Here is a 16,618-nt window from a genome sequence, read left to right on the forward strand (position 1 = left end):
AGTGGCGTAGAGTGAAGTAAAGAGGTGGAGAAGAGTGGAGTGGAGTAGAGTATGGTAGAGTGTTGTAGAGTGGAGTAAAGTGGCATTGAGTAACAAAATTGACAGGCCTGTTTACAGAAAGCGGGCACTTCTTGTGGAAGAATACAGTAAACAGGTGCTGCTCCACGGGAGAGTGACAGACTTGCTGAACAACCTAAAACAAGTAAAGCCAGCAAATAGAAAGCAAGCAAATGTGAGTTACAAACTACTAAGCCAATGGAAAGAGAGAGAGGCATTAGCAGAGAGTATTACTAAGGGAGAGTGAACTGGAAGAGGAAGAGATAGAGAGAGGCGAGATAGAGAAGATGGGAAAATAGAAGCAGTGGGGAAAAAAGAGGAGGCGGAGAGAGAGGGGGGACAGAGAAAAGCCAGATTGGTAGTGTGAATGAGAGAGAGACAAAGAGGAAAAGAGCAAGAGAAATGGGCGACAAAGGGTGTGAACGAGAGAAATTATAAGAGAAGGGTAGCGAGGGATAGAGAGAGAAAAAGAAAGAGAGAATGAAAGAGATTGTGTGAGAGAGAGAGAGACTACATTAGCGCTCAGAAGATAATTTCCAATTGTTCTGTTTCTAAGGCCCAGACCTGACTCTAAACCACACAGTAAGCCAAGGACGCAGCTATAACTTGTAACCAGTGACCTCTCCCTGCATTGTGCTGTGAGCAGGATATCTGTCTGGGAACGACCTCAGGAAGGCGTGAGTAGATAAAAGAAGAAGGGCAGGGAGCACGGCGAACACACAAGTAGATTATAATAACGTAGGTCACAAGAGTGTTCGAGTCATGGACACAGGAACAGAGAGGGAACACGAGTGGGAACTGGAAAACGGGAGCAAGAGAGGACCGGGGAAGGACAGGACTGAGGAAGAAGAGGGGAAACGGCGAGAGAGGTCTTACGAGCAGGTAAAGGAAAGCAACAGTTCAAAAAAGAGAGAGAAAAAAGCAGGGGGAAAGTGAGAAAAAAACCGAATGGAAAATAATGAGAAAGAAAGAGGGAGCAAGACACGGAAAGAGTGATCGAGGGTCAGAGAGGAAATAAAGTGGTAAAAGAGAATAAGAGGAAAAGAGAGAGCAAGGTGTAAGCGGAGAAGGAATGAGCCCTTACCTGCCGCTCAGTCTCGGAGCCCATGTCTGTGCCAGCATCAGCGAGTGCATGTGAGGGTTGAAAAGAGGCAGCCGGCACTGGCACAGATCTCCAGCGAGCAGTGATGCTGCCTCAGAGGGCCCCACCAAGAGCACATCGGACATGGATACAACATCCAACGAGCAGAGAGACGAAGATGGCAGTGCAGCCTTTGGGAGAAAAGATGTAAGGAGAAAGGCGTGCGCGCGTTGTGCTGAAACGCCGGAGGGAGGGAGGGAAAGCGAAAGCACACCATGCGCGCATTGAGGGAGCCGAGCCATACGCGTGCACATCTCCTGTCTTCCGTACGCGTGCACAAGTCCTGTCCCCCTTCGGCACAGAAAGCAACAACAATAGATCTTGCCAAGGCGAGCAGAGCATGCGCTGCGTCGCTAGGCGAGACCTAAAAAGTCATTAGCAAGCTTTTTAGCCTCATGCAGGCTGGGGGAGTTGGAGGAGACTGTTACCTTTTTGGCTGGAGTGCGCTTCTGTGTCTGAAGTGGAGCTGCAGGTTTTCCCAGTCACAATGAAACTTATGGACTCTATCCTCCCCAACAAAACGCCTTTTGTTGTCTCCACATAAGAAAACTGTATCTGCACGTGCAGTGTCTCCACACATGCAAGGGCAAGTGACAATGGAAATTTGGCCACCCTAGGTGCTATGTATGAAAACGCAAGCTATAGAAAAAATAGGTTTCTATTTAATCTATATGTTAACACTTAACCTTGTAGCATAGCATAACATGCACATAGGAGCACACTCACACTACCATAGGTGAAGCCAACAGCTGCTTGCTATTAGTTCTCTTAAATGTTAAAATATTTTATTTCTTTGTGTAATGTCAAATATAAATCTGTTACTTTACATGGGGTTGGATGTACTTTATTTCTTATAATACATGACATAGTGCTGCATATTCAGCCTTTCCTTGCAGTTGGTTTGTTCATTGTCCTTGCATTCTTCAGTCCATCCTTGGGAACTGTCTCTAATCTACTTATTAACACCTGCACATGCCCCAGAACCTGTGCTTCCTAAAAGGAAACTGCAGCACTGAAGATTTTTTGAGCAGTAGTTGGAGGGTGTTGGATATTCTTAACGTTTGTTTCAAAGTAGTTGGAAAAAAGTCATTACATCACCGAATACCGCTATATTATCACAACTCACTGTCAATAACAATTTAGTACTAACACATGGATTACAGTTGTTCAATTTAATGTCTGTGTGTACTTTTAAGTATTTGTATGTCATTGGTAACATATAACATTCTGTAACAAGCATTGTCAAAACCAAAAAGTCTTGCCTTTGTGACCTGTTAGTTTTTCCAAAACCTTTTGGCAATGTTCCACAGCGTTAGGCTTTTTCCAGACATTGTGCATTATTATATAAAATATGTAATAATAAACAGGCGTTGTGGCTGGCTAGGCCATGTGTGTGTGATGACGTGTATGCATGTGTGCGCAATCGGAATGAAGCAGGTGACTTTTTCTTCAATTTTCTATTAGCCAATCCAAGATGGCAGACATCACTGGGGGCCTCATGTAGGTAGCCAAATACCGGTCGGTAACGGCCGATTTTCGGTAAATATGCCGTTACCGACCGGTATTCAGACAAGTGAGATGTAGGAGTCCAAAAACGACTTTTCGGTAAATATGAGGCGGTAAATACCGAATCATATTTACCGAATTCTAAAATACCGATTCATATTTACCGAAGACATAATTAACGAATCGGTAAACATGAAGTGGTAAATATGAAGTGGTAAAATCTAAAATGACATGTAGGAGCACTCGGTAATTAAGAAATCCAGGAAAATCGGTAAATAAGAGTCGGTAATTAACACGGATTGAAAGCAGGTGGTAACCATCAACAATGCATATAATCAAACCCAAAATGCAACAGCGTGGACAACATGGCCGCAATGTACGTCATTGCAAGGCGCCTACGTCTACAGGCAGCAGGACTGAGGGTGTGGCGACGGGAGGAACAAATCTACAGACAGCGCATCACACTATTCCAGCTGACTGATGCAGAGATACATGAGAGGTACAGGCTAGACCCCGAAACCATCATGGACTTAATCAGGGACCTACACCCACTCCTGGACCATCCAATAAGAAGGGCGCACGCCATACCCCCACATGTGCAGGTGCTCTGCAGCCTACATCTGTTGGCATCCGGCAGTTATCAGGTGGTGATAGCTGCGGTGGGTGGGGTATCCCAGAGTTGCCTGTCACGTTTCTTCAGGAAGGTCCTGGATGCCATGATGCAGAGAATGCACCACTACATAAGCTTCCCGAACACACAGGCTGCACTGCAGAAAACAAAAACTGACTTTTATCACATGGCACAGTTCCCCCATGTCATCGGCTGTATTGATGGTACACACATCCCAATCTGTCCTCCAGCTGATACAGAGCACATCTACAGGAACAGGAAGTCCACCCACTCCATCAATGTGCAGGTGATCTGTGATGCAGGGAACATCATCACAGATATAGTTGCAAAGTATCCGGGGAGCACCCACGACTCTTACATCTTCCAGAATAGTGGGATCTACACACGACTGAGTGCCGGAGAATTCGGAGAGGGATACCTGCTAGGTAAGTAACAGTGCCGCCCCTTGAAACCTGCAAATCATAGTGTATAGAGGCTTGTTACTGATGGTTCCCTTTTACTCATCCAGGCGACAGTGCATATGCATGCCGGTCATTCATCCTCACTCCCTACCTACACCCAGCAACCCAGAGTGAGAGACGATACAACGTGGCACACAAAACAACACGCAATGTGGTGGAGCGCACGTTTGGACTACTGAAGAGCAGGTTCCGCTGCCTCCACAAGAGCGGAGGCGCACGCCAGTACAAACCCATCACCTGCTGCAAGATTATTGCCACTTGTGCAATGCTGCACAACCTTGCCACGAAAAAAGGTACAGACGTGGAACTGACATATTTTGAGGACAACGAGGATGAGTCAGGCCAGCCAGAGGGCAACGCAGCTAGAGTGCCAACTGCAATCGATGGGAGAGAGAGACGGGCAGTGATCACATGCAACTATTTCTGAGTAAGTAAGGGGACACAGCGAGTTGTGAGAAGTCCTGACGTAGTTTTAATGTGGCACCACGCCATGAACACATGAACAGGCCAATCTGGCAATATACCATCTATACAAGGAGTATGTCCAGGGTTACGTCACCCAATGGGAAGTGGCTAAGCAGGGCCACATCAATGTTTGCGCATACGCGCTGCAGTGGTGGATTGCACGGCCTGTGCATCCTCACTAGAGCCAACCCCAAGCCGCCTGCTGCTCCTGCGTGCTTCTGGGACGGGGGGTGTGATGCTGCTGCTGGTGTCGATGCTCTCCGCAGCATCCCCTGCAGCAGTTGTCGACGCCTGACTAGTCAATAGCACCCCTAGTGCACTTGTCACCTGCACCATCCCCCGAGACAGGTCGCTGCAGCACTGTGTTAGGCCCTCCTGCATCGTCACAGAGCGCCGGCACAGCAGAGAAGTCGCAGTTGCCAGACGGTTGAGTGCCCTGCTGGTGGTGTCCCGTCTCTGGCGTTCCCGGCGCCGTGCATCGATGTCAGCATCTAATTTGCTGCACAACTGCTGGATTGACTGGGACATGTCCCGAATGCCCGCAGCCATGCCGCTAATGTTAGTGTCCATGTTGACTAATGTTGTCTTCATCACCCGCATGTGCCTCTGGACTGACATGACTGCCTTTGATTGCAGGCGCTGTTGCTTCAACATTTGGCCCTCGAGCCCCAAGAAGACACCATGGCCGTCAGTGGGTGCTGGTGGACTCTGGACACGCGACCTGCGGCGCCCTCTTGCTTCCGTCTGTGCTGCCTGTGAGGTGTGGGGCACAGTGGCATGGCTCCCTTCCTGGGGCCCGGTGCGGTCTTCTGGGCCCATGCTGTCGTCTGACGAGGTGTCTAAGGCCCGTAGCCTGGCTGCTGGACGCCTCCTCATTCTCACACCTGCAAGCGGAGATGTGGCCGGTGAGTCGAACATGAGTGGCGATGCTGGCTCTGGTGGTGGTGATGCTGGCTCTCGGTGAGGTGATGCTGGCTCTGTGTGCGGCGAGGCTGGCTGTGTTGGTGGTGCGGCTGCCAGTGGGCCTGCTCCCTGGTCTGCACTTGTGCTGGCTAGAGGTGATTTATGTGGCCGGTGTGCCGTCTCTCCTGCAGCATGCCCTGTCCTGCATGATGTCACATCTGTGGACAGAAATACAACATTGGCTCAGTGTCCCCGAAGGGCTGCATTGCAAGCGTCACAATAAATCATTTCACATTCCAATATGTCCCCTGTCTCCTTGTGCCTCGAGTGCGTGACATGCCATGTTGCCCTGTAACATTTACGTCATGGTTAGTGTTGCCCTGACTACATCTCCCGGAATGCATTGCCTGTCTGCACTGACACGTGTGGACTGCAGTGTGATTCTCGTTTCACAATGGGGGATGTGGGATAGGGGTAGGGGGGGCAACATTGCTGTGCTTTCGTCTTACCTTGGTGTGTTGCGGCTCTGGCAGAGCTGTCGGCGTCCCCAAGACCCACGACGCTCTCTTGCTCGATTGTGGCCGCCACCAGCTCCTCCAGTTCGGTGAGGGCAGGTGCCCTGTTGGTTCCACCTCCGGTCTGGCTGGCCTCCTTCTGGATGTCGCCCATCTTCCTCTTGGTTACAATCCTGAGGTCATACCAGCGCTTTTTGAGGACCTCAATGTCCCTGTGGGTCACTCCCACAGCATTGACCTGCGCCTGGATGGCCAGCCATATGTTGCGCTTTTCAGCCTCAGGCACTTGCAGGGATTGCCTTCCAAACAGCTTCTGGTGCTGCTTCACCACCTCCTCCACCAGCACCTGGAGTTCCTTGGGGCTAAATTTCAGCTTCCTCCTCCTTTCCCCTCCGTCTTTCTGTGTTCTCTGGCTGGACATGCTGTTCGTTTACCCGCTCGCACATGCAACGGCTCCCTGCCTCTCCTCTGCACTCCAAGCCTCTCCAGGGTCGGCTGATTATGTACACCTGCCTGGGTGTGGCCACTTCGGCTAATGATGTACACCTGCCTGGGTGTGGGCACTTCCTGGTTGGGTGGGCTGTCGTTGCACTGGATTGGCTGTTTCGTCAAGTCATGTGATTTGATTTACCGAATCCGTACATACCGATTCGGTATTTACCGATTCGGTAAATACCACCTCGGTATTTACCGATTCGGTAAATACCACCTCGGTATTTACCGATTCGGTGAATTCCGATTCGTATTTACCGACTGTTACCGAATCGGTAACTGTTACCGAATTTTTACCTACATATAACTTACCGATTCTAATTTACCGATTCGGTACGGCTCGGTATTTAAGAACCGGTAAAATTTATTTACCTACATGAGGCCCTGGGTGCGGTTAATAAAAAATAAAAAGACAGCTGGGTTGGGAATTAACAGGGGGCTCAATGGGGGGCAAGGAGAGCAAAAGCATTGCACAGGAAGGAGAGCAACGCAGGGAAGAAACACACCAGTATGGGAGACACAGATGAAGGGTGAGAACAATATATGGAGCATTAGGAGAGACAGGAAAAATTACCCGAGAGAGAAAACTGAGGGCAAGAGTGGGAGGTATCTGGGGGCAGCACACACGGGTGAGAAGGAGATGGAGTGCTTAACCAAAAAGCAAAAAAAGTTCCCTAAAATAAGAAGTAGAAAGATAGAAGCCATTCAACTGGAGAGATGGTAAAGAGGCTATACTCAGGGGACAGGCAATCACAAGATGGACAAGCTGAGACAAAGAAAGCTATTGAGAAAGACGGGAGCAAATGAGTGACAAAGTCACCAGTGGGCAAGCTGTAAGCACCTGCACGTTCTTATAAGCCCACAATAGGGTGTTTGCAGCTCGACAGTGTGCACTGTCTATCTGGTATGGTCGACCTAAAAACAAGCTTTCAAAGAAGTGTAATGTATGTGTTGCGTGTTGCGTTTAGTTCAGGGATTTCCTGCATCAGTAATTTTATTTGACTGTGGTTAATGACCAAGCATAATTATGTATTCCTTTTGACAAGGCATTTGTTTGGATAAGCAGCTTGTAAGAAAGACTTGTGTACACTTTATTTATTCTAAGCAATTAATCCTAATAGTGAATAAAGCGAATACAGTGAAGGAAAACATTTTATGTTGCGCATGACTCTGATTCCAACACCCACTCTATAAAATAAATAAAACACAAACGATTAAATAGACTATAATTTGTAAAGTGTAATTTTCACAGCTTCTGGTTAGGGCCAAATTAAAACAGTATTTATTTTAGCTCTGAGACCCCGTATTATTCCTTTTCTTTCTCTCCAGTACCCTTCAGAAAGAGGCAGTGAACCTTATTTCAGAGCAATCGCTTGTGTTAGATAAAAGCAATTCTTCCATCCCATACTATTTGCACAACTGTAATAGTCCTCGTCCTGACGCACCTCAGTGGGGCAGAACCCTGCTAACTGGTCTGTTGGACAACACCCTCATCCCACTTAAGACTGCCCTCCATAAAGTTGCACACGTAATCACAAGACAAAGAAACTACAGTCATATCACCCAAACACTTGGAAACTCCCACTGCCCATCCCCTCCCACCAACCTGCATCTGTCTGAAATCCCTGTGTGTATTTCTCAGAGCGAACATACACAAATACCTGACTACCTAACAGAAAATGTCTCCCTTACCGATTGTGCATGGAACCTCTTCAGCATCAACAAACTAATCGTAGGACACCCTAAAACAAGGAGAAAACAAACCTTCACGTTCGCAGCAACCCCTTCGACCATAGAATATGATCCTGAGACCTATCCTACAGGATATAAAACATACTCTCTCCCTCTCTCCTATACATCTGTAGGGTTGTGCATTATGAAAGCCCTTGATATTATTGTAATCAAGTGTCTAAAATCCACCAGTACTGATCTTCACCATTGTCTTCCAAGCCATTTCTATGTAACCTGCACCTGGTGGTACATAGGGCATAGTTCTATGTGAACACTTTGCTGCTCCTCAGGATATAGCTGTTACAAGTTTTATTTTAGTGCTCATTTGATCACTAGACCCCGAAGAGTCTCAACATTTGTGTGCTGGTTGATGGTCATCTTTTTAACTGAATAAATGTTAGAAGCATATATTACAAATATATGGCGTTTGTCTGTTTTATGGATGGACTTCAAGATTCATCCACTTTGTATGGTAAAATATAAAGTGTTCCATGATACACAATTCTAGTAGTAACGTTTCCGTTCACCCACAGAGAAAGGTGTGAAACTAAGTTTACGAATTCCAGTGGTGACGTCCATGTTTTAGAGCACATTCACCAGCCACTGCCCTGTTTTTGCTTTGCTGTATACATGATCATTTGAGCTGGTCCTGCTGCATTTAGAACTTACCTAGTGTGATACTTAAAAGTGTAACAATGCACATCTGTATTTATTTTTATCTTGTGATAAAACTACAATGTACTTGTTATGTTGCAGCTTAATTCAGGAACAGAGGAAGGGAAAATGCTGCTGGCTCTCTGTTTCAAATTCCTTCTCTGTCTATACAGCTAATTTCTACCCCTCTAATCACAGGCTTAATTGAGTAGCGCCTTCGCTAACCCTTCATTTGCAGTTACCCACCAGCATGATCCAGCCACGCTTAATGCCCCAAACACTAATGCCCCACAAGAGAACCCCCTCCAGCAGTTCTTTGCGGGCAGGCCCAAGCTATGCCTTTTGCAATACTCTACAGAAGACGAGGTTGAGGCTGAGGTTGAGTGCCACTGGAATCAAGCTATCCTGGCTGAAGAGGGGTGAAACCCCGAAACCGGTCCTAGGATGCTTGTTTCCGGTCCAGGGAGGACCTGGCTTGGCAGTTCAGGCTGGACTGTTCCCATGAGGTACAGGGTCAAGACTGATTTGCATATAGCCAGGTCTAAACTGGGGTGGCATGGTGAGCAAAAGAATGATAGATTTAACCCAGATCTCTTGACTGGGGATGAATGTTCTGATTTGTTCTGCATTCCGTCCATCAATTGTGTCTTTTGCTTTGAGGCCCACAGTTGCCATCGGTCTCGGATTCTAAATTTCAAGGTCTCCCAAAGATCTAACAATGCAACCTAGAAAGAGGTCCATTTTGTATTCCTCTTAACTAGAGAGCACAAACAAAATCTTTCTAAGGCAGACATTTCATTGAAATACCCCTTAAAAGCCAGACCCTGGCTAATGTTTATTTTAGACAATCTCTATGAAAGAGTATAACATAGTATATAATGGTAAAATACAAATAAAAAAATATTATTGAATATAAGACCCGCCCCTTGTTTCCCAACTGAATGTAGTAACTAATAATAGATGGAAAAATTAGCCGAACAAAGGCCAACCAGTACCCGTGGATTGTATGGCCAAATACCATCTACGCAGCATTTGAGTGCCAAACAAGTAGACGCATAATTCTTTCTTTTGCGTAGTACAATTTGTAAATGTAGCATGAAAATTTTGACACAGGCACGGTCTTCGTAAATTGTTATAATAAAAAGCAGTACATGGATAAAGAATTTTCTAGCTGGTGCAAATGGCTTGTGTACGCACAGACAACAAAGACAGCATTCTTGATCATACAAAATATGTATGCAGGTATTCCTAGATATTTTTAGCGAATGACCTATGATTTAGATAAAAATCTTAAAGCAGTTAACACCACATTGGGCAATCTTTGATAATCCACATATAAAAAAAGAAGTTTGTCTGTTCCTGGTACTGAAATGAAAAGTCTTAACCATGATCTACCTTGACTGGATCTGGGGGATTATGGTCTGATTACTCGGTGTTACCTGACCGATCGAGACATTGTGGTTTTGACCCACATACAAATGTGACCGGCCCTGCGTGTCTCTAACCATAGCAGTTTTGTGTCTCATATACGATCCTGACTTGCGAGGGTTGTTGATCAGACCCCTGACGCCCATTTTGTTTTTGAATACTGTCGACTTTAGGTGGACGCCCCCAGCCCCTTTACTTGATGCTCTGCAGTGCAAGGAAATAAAAAAAAAGGACATCCGCCACTCCACTGGTGGCCATCTTGGAGTGGAGCTCCCCCCTCCTTTCGCTCTATCCTGATAGAGTCTAAATCTAAAAAGTCTTGCTCCATACGAGTCTCCTTAGGGCTCCCCCCAGCCTTCAGGACGACTGTTATTGTAAATATAAATGAAGCTATAACCGTAATTGTAGTCCTAACTTGCACACATCACATTACTCACTGTATTTCCTATCTATGATCATTTAGCGCGTGGTGTGGCCCATAACTCAATTCCGTCTGGGTTTTCCAACTACACCCCGGGCTTTTGAGCCACCTTAGCTACCCACCCTGCCTGTTGCCACTCTAATTATTTACCTACCCTTTGCGAGTCTGAATTGCTGCTTTCGGTTGCGTGACAATCTGTATTTTCTGTTGAATAGCTATTGGATATTTTTAACCTTATGTGCTTGATGCACCCAAACTGATCCACCCAATCATACCTACCGCTAATTATAACAGTGCGATCATCCTTATTGAATTACCTCATTTTATTATTCTATTTTCGGATTGTTTAAGTTGTCCGTAATTTTATATTGAATGGTGCTAGTTGCTATTTATTATTGCTTTATATGCACTCATAATGGTCTACCTCATTTTGTCTTCTTTCTTCTTTTTTTTTTTTAGTTTCTAATCTTTTCTGATTGTTACGTAGCCTAACACTGATTGATGAAAACGTACAGCTCCACTTGACACTTCTCACCTCCTAGCTCTTCACTGTTTTGTCTATTATTATTGTCTCAAGGATTTGTTTAACCATCATGCCTCCCCTGAACCATACCCTCATGACACTGGACTCACCTATCTCTAGGCATGGCCCCCAACTCTTGGTCCATCCTTTACCCCCAATACCTTTCCAAAAATGTCAAGAAAAACTTTAAACACAAACTTCTATTACGCCACCAAGAAACCTTATTTGCCGACAACTACCTTAGCCTAACCTCCATCATAAAAACTAACTACATCTTCTACTCCAAACGCCCCTCTAAATGGAAAAGTATCTTTCTCCACCACCTTCCTGTCACAAACTCCTGCAAAATCCATTTTGGTCTGAAACTATCCACCACTCCTTCCCACACTTTTCATGGTAAAATTGACATCTCTATTTTCAAATTAGGAAATATCCTTATACAAGCCTCCGAAAACCACCTCACCATTTTTGAACACCACTTCTACTCCCTATCCCAATATCTACTACCTACTCCTACCTCTAACCTCTCAGCCTCGCAAACGCAAGATGCCTTCTCGTCCCCTCTCACCCCGGCCCCAACCTATCCATTCCCTGACCTATCACTCAACAATGAAAACCCCAATACCCTGTTATATTTTCAACCGGCCTCATCAGCATCTCCCCCTCCTCATGACTTTCACTTAACTCCCACAGCCACCCAAACCCCCCTCCTCCTCTTATACTCCGCCCGATCCCCCAACGGCTCCACCAATAACTCCAATCTCCTTATCTCCTAGGAACCTTCCTACAACTCCCTCAACCACCCTAACCCTCCCTCCTCCTCATGATCTCCCGATTGCTCCACTAATAACTCCAATTCCTGCCTCCCCTAGTAACCATCCCCCCATGATCTAACTAACAGCCTTCAAAACCCCTCCTATGCCCCCTTTTCATCTCATGACACCCAGTTGACCCCTGAGAATGCCCTCTCACACCCTTCAATACTACCTCTATTCTGCAACCCTAACACCCCCCACTCCCCTCCAACTGGCTTCCCACCCCATCCACACCCTAGACTGCCATCCCTAACCAACACGGAACACACCCCCCTCCCCCGCGACCTCCTTGCCCCCCTCCCTATCTCACGTCTCACCCAGTCACTCCTCAATATAGAACTCCACCTCTCAACCCTCGTATTAGAACTTTCTTCAATCAGAAATGACGTTAACTCCCTCTCCTCAAGGATCCCTTGCAATCATACCTATCCCTTAGATTCTGTTCAAACGTACCCCACACTCCATCTCCAAAGGAATACGTCCCCTTACGGTAACTCTCCTTCTATACTGATCTGCAGAAATGGTTTACTCAGTCCACCCCTCTCCCCGAGCCATCTCTCCCCTCCTGACCTCCATGACCCCAATAAAGCTCACCCTCTTGTTACCACGACTACTAACACCCTTTCTCTGCATTCTACTATTCCTGTGATACTGGGGACAAGTAGGATCCCGTCCTCCCCAGTCTCGGCCAGACCCCCACAACAACTCTCTGCAATCCATTCCTCCTCCGCCACAAAAAAAACAACCCTAAACCCCTTAACTGCATGCTGGTTAACTGCCGATCGGCAGCATGTCATGCAACAGAAATCACAAACTATCTTTAGTGAAGGCATTGACATAGCCTTTCTTACGGAAACTAGGCTCAATGCCCACTCAACATCAATCCTTGACCTGCTTGCTCTCCCCGGTTACTCCATCCTCAGAAAAGACAGGCTCGATAAAATCGGAGAGGGACTCGCCATAATCTATAAAGAAGAACTTCAACTCTTACCTGTCAACCTTACTACTTGGTGCTGATCTTATAGTTCAGGTATCCCCCCTATTCGCCCACATAACATCTACCATCCCCCTGGTGACCCTCTTTCCTTTGTGGAAGAATTGTTTGATCTTCTTACTCAATCATCGATTTCCAAATCTAGAAACCTCTTTCTCTGAGACTTTAACCTCCACTGGAACAAAAATGATGATCCCGCGGTTATTCTCATCAATGACTTACTTAAAATCAATGACTTGAAACAACTCTGCCATTCTCCAACACACGCCAAAGGAGCCACTCTTGACGCTATCCTCACTAGCAAGGAACTGGCTTCTCTTTCCCACATCATCCCCATTGACTGGTCCGACAACCACCTCATCCTTTTCATGATCAACAGCTCTGTACCCCCACCATACATAAATTCCATCAACCAAAAGAAGTTGACTAGAAATCTCCACCTTATTCCTCCGGGCAAACTGGAGACTAAAATTAAAGCTCACCTAAGCTTTACTCCTCTCTCCCTAAGTGCTAGTGACCTTACACAACATTACAACAAATTAATCGTTGACGTCCTTGACCAAATTGCCCCAGTCAATTTAAAACAGCAGAAACGTAACCCCTCCAAATCCTGGTTTAATAGCGACCTCAACAGTGAACGACGCGCTCTTAGGCAGACTGAACGCACTTGGAGGCAACAGCCTTCCACCTCATATCTTATCCTCCTCAGAGCCGCAAGAGCCAACTACAAAAAACACATCTTTAAAGAAAAGACTTCCTTCTTCCGTTCACAATTTGACCGGGCAAGAAACCAACCTAGGGAATTATTTAGCATTGTCAAAAGCCAAACTGCATCAGCCCCCCCAAATGTATGGCTACGGTCGAGAGATGTGAATAAATTGCTAGCTTCTTCTCAGATAAAATCAATAAGATCGATCAATCCTTCACTCTAGCTCCCCTTCCACATAGCCAACCACCCTTCTTTAACATTCCCTCTAAGTCTCCACCTACCCTTTCCCCTCCCCCGGACTCTTCCCAACTGCCCCCCTTGACCCCCCTTCTGAATCCTACTACATTATCCCCAAACTAAAAAATAATGCATCCCGGAATAACTTTTGTCCAGTTACGGAATGGGATGTCTTCAACATCATCACCAAGCTTAAACCTTCCTCGCATACCAGAGATCCCCTCCCAGCCTATCTTGTCCAAGATCTAAAACACATCATCGCCCCATATTGAACCACTATCATCAACTCCTCCCTAGCCACCGGGAGTATCCCTGCCTCCCTCCAACTAGGACAAATTACCCCCACCATCAAAAATGCTACAGCTGACCCCAATGACTTAAATAATCTGCACCCTATTTCTAACCTTCCTTTCCTATCTAAGGCCCTGGAAAAATGTGCCCTGCTCCAGTTGGGGAAACACATCGACTCATTCAACCTCCTGGACGCATTACAATCAGATTTTCGTAAGGGCTGCAGCACTGAAACAGCTATGCTCAACATAGTTGATGACATCCACCAGTCCTTAGACAAGGGTGAATTCTCCCTTCTCATTCTTCTCGACCTCTCTGCTGCTTTTGATACTGTTAACCATGCCGCCTTACTTAACATTCTCAAAGACCGTTTTGGCTTAAATGGTGCTGTTCTCAAATGGTTCACCTCCTTCTTCCAACATAGAACCCGATAAATTAAAGTCAGCGACTGCCTTTCCAAACCTCTACCGGTCACCTTGGGGGTCCCCCAGGGCTCTATCCTCGCCCCCACTCTATTCAACCTCTTCATGGAACCCCTCACCCTCATTCTTAAGTAAGCGAACATCAGTTACCACCTCTATGCTGACGACACCCAACTTTATTATAAGATCAAATCCCATGCCGATGTCTTGCACCTTAACGATGCCTTGACTAAGATTCAATTCTGGTTCCATCACAACCACCTCAAACTCAACCCTGAAAAAACAGAAATCATTCTGTTCTCTCCTAAAAACAACTCACTCCCTATTCTACACTGGATCTCTTACATCAAAGCACCCAACTGCTCTCTTTCCATCTCTAACTCAGTCAAATCCCTCGGCATCAGCATCGACCAGAACCTCAGTCTTACTCCCCATATAAAAAATTCAGCCAAAGGTGCTCTCTTCACACCCCACATCTTAAAAAAAATTAAACCCTTTATTCCGGCCGATGACTTTAAATCAGTGGTACAATCATTGGTCCTATCTAGACTCGACTACGGTAATGCCACTCTCTCTGGAACTCCTTAAGTCCACCTAGCCCCTATCAAATCCATTCTTAACCTTGTGGCCAGGTTTATTACTGACTGTAAGCGGTTTGATCACATCTCCCCAGTCCTCAAAGACCTTAAATGGCTTCCTATTGAAGGCAGATCCACTTACAAGACTGCTTGTATCACGCACAAAGCCCTCCATCAAAAAACCCCATCCTACCTCTCTGATAAACTCCACAAAGCGGGCTGTACTAGAACTATGAGGAGCACTAACGCTCTCATCCTAGTCCCGCCCTTATTAAAAAAGAAATCTACACAGTCTTGCTCTTTCTCTGGAAACGCGGCCTCCGTATGGAATGCCCTCCCTAAAGAACTACGTTGCAACCCCTCCTACCCCAGCTTCAAAAAAGATCTCAAACAGCTCCTTCTCAACAAATACTGGGGTCCTTAATACATTGTCACTGGACACTTATTCTCACCCCTGTTCTGACTGAATAAATCCCCCCTACTTTGGTCTCACCCCCTTTCCCCCCTCCCATCAAACTCTTTCATTTATGACCACCCCCCCCTTTTCTTAGCATAGATAACCTTCTTCCACCTTCTTCTCCCTTACCACTCACCCTCCTCAGCAGCCCTACACTTTCTCTCCCTCCCATCCCCTAACTTACCTTAGCTTTCTTCCACACATACTATCTGCGATATGTTGTTAGACTTATTGTTTCTTTGTTAATTTTACCTCATTTGATATGAACATTGTTTGCCTTGTTTTATTACTTCAATGTATAAAAGTTATACTGCAATTCTATATTACCAAATCCTGTAAAGCGCTCTGATACTCTTGGGTCCAGCCAGCGCTATATAAAACCTTTAAATAAATAAATAAATAAATGATCGTCAATGGCATATTAAAGAGGGAAGTGTAGAACAAAATTAATTGGAGTCCTGATACACAGACCAAAAAATACCCTCCTCAAATATATGACTTTCTCTTTACCAATTTTCTGTTGCTCTCCTAATGGCTAAATGCCAAATCGGAAACAGTATTTTAGCTGAAAGGGATTTGCAATGCCTAAGGCAATTTCTAGTCTATCAATTGACAGTGCGATATTTTAGTCAGTAGGCTAGCCCGATATCTGGAACCTCCGTTTTAGCTACCTAATTCCAAAAATAGACTTTAACAAATTCCATTTTCTGGCTAGTTATTTTTCTTAGTAAAGATCATTATGTAAAGAAATTCAAATTTCAAATAATGTACATGTTACCCTTGCAGGAAGAATGTACCCCTAAGGTTGCTTGTACATCCACAGAGACAGTTGTCCAGGGAACAAATGGCCAATGTATGCAACTATACCGTTATCAATGTAAACAACCCATTGACAACTTTCATCTCACCTCTTCACACTTGCTGGTCTTGACTTAGCCAATGGTGCACCCCTTGTTATCTGTGTCATCTCTTGAGTATCTAATATTGCTCCAAAAGGGTATGAGTATTCAGGATCGAATTATTTCTTCAGGATTAAAACTGTATAGATGTATCTGTAGCATTCACTAACATTGAGGCTCCTCTCCTCCTTAGAAGCTGTTTTGACCACAGGCAAAAACAAAAGCCTCTATAATTCGTTAAGTAATTGGTATGCCTATTTTTAAGGACAAAAACTGAAACAATGTTAA

General features: G+C 45.6%; 1 protein-coding gene across 5 annotated transcripts in view; it reads left to right on the plus strand.

Annotated features, from left to right (window-relative positions):
• Positions 1-16,618, plus strand: part of PDLIM5 (PDZ and LIM domain 5) — a 565,292-nt gene that overhangs the window by 73,130 nt on the left and 475,544 nt on the right. The gene's annotated exons all lie outside the window — the stretch shown is intronic.

The sequence above is a fragment of the Triturus cristatus genome, chromosome 2_2, assembly GCF_964204655.1.
Source record: "Triturus cristatus chromosome 2_2, aTriCri1.1, whole genome shotgun sequence".
NCBI lineage: Eukaryota > Metazoa > Chordata > Amphibia > Caudata > Salamandridae > Triturus > Triturus cristatus.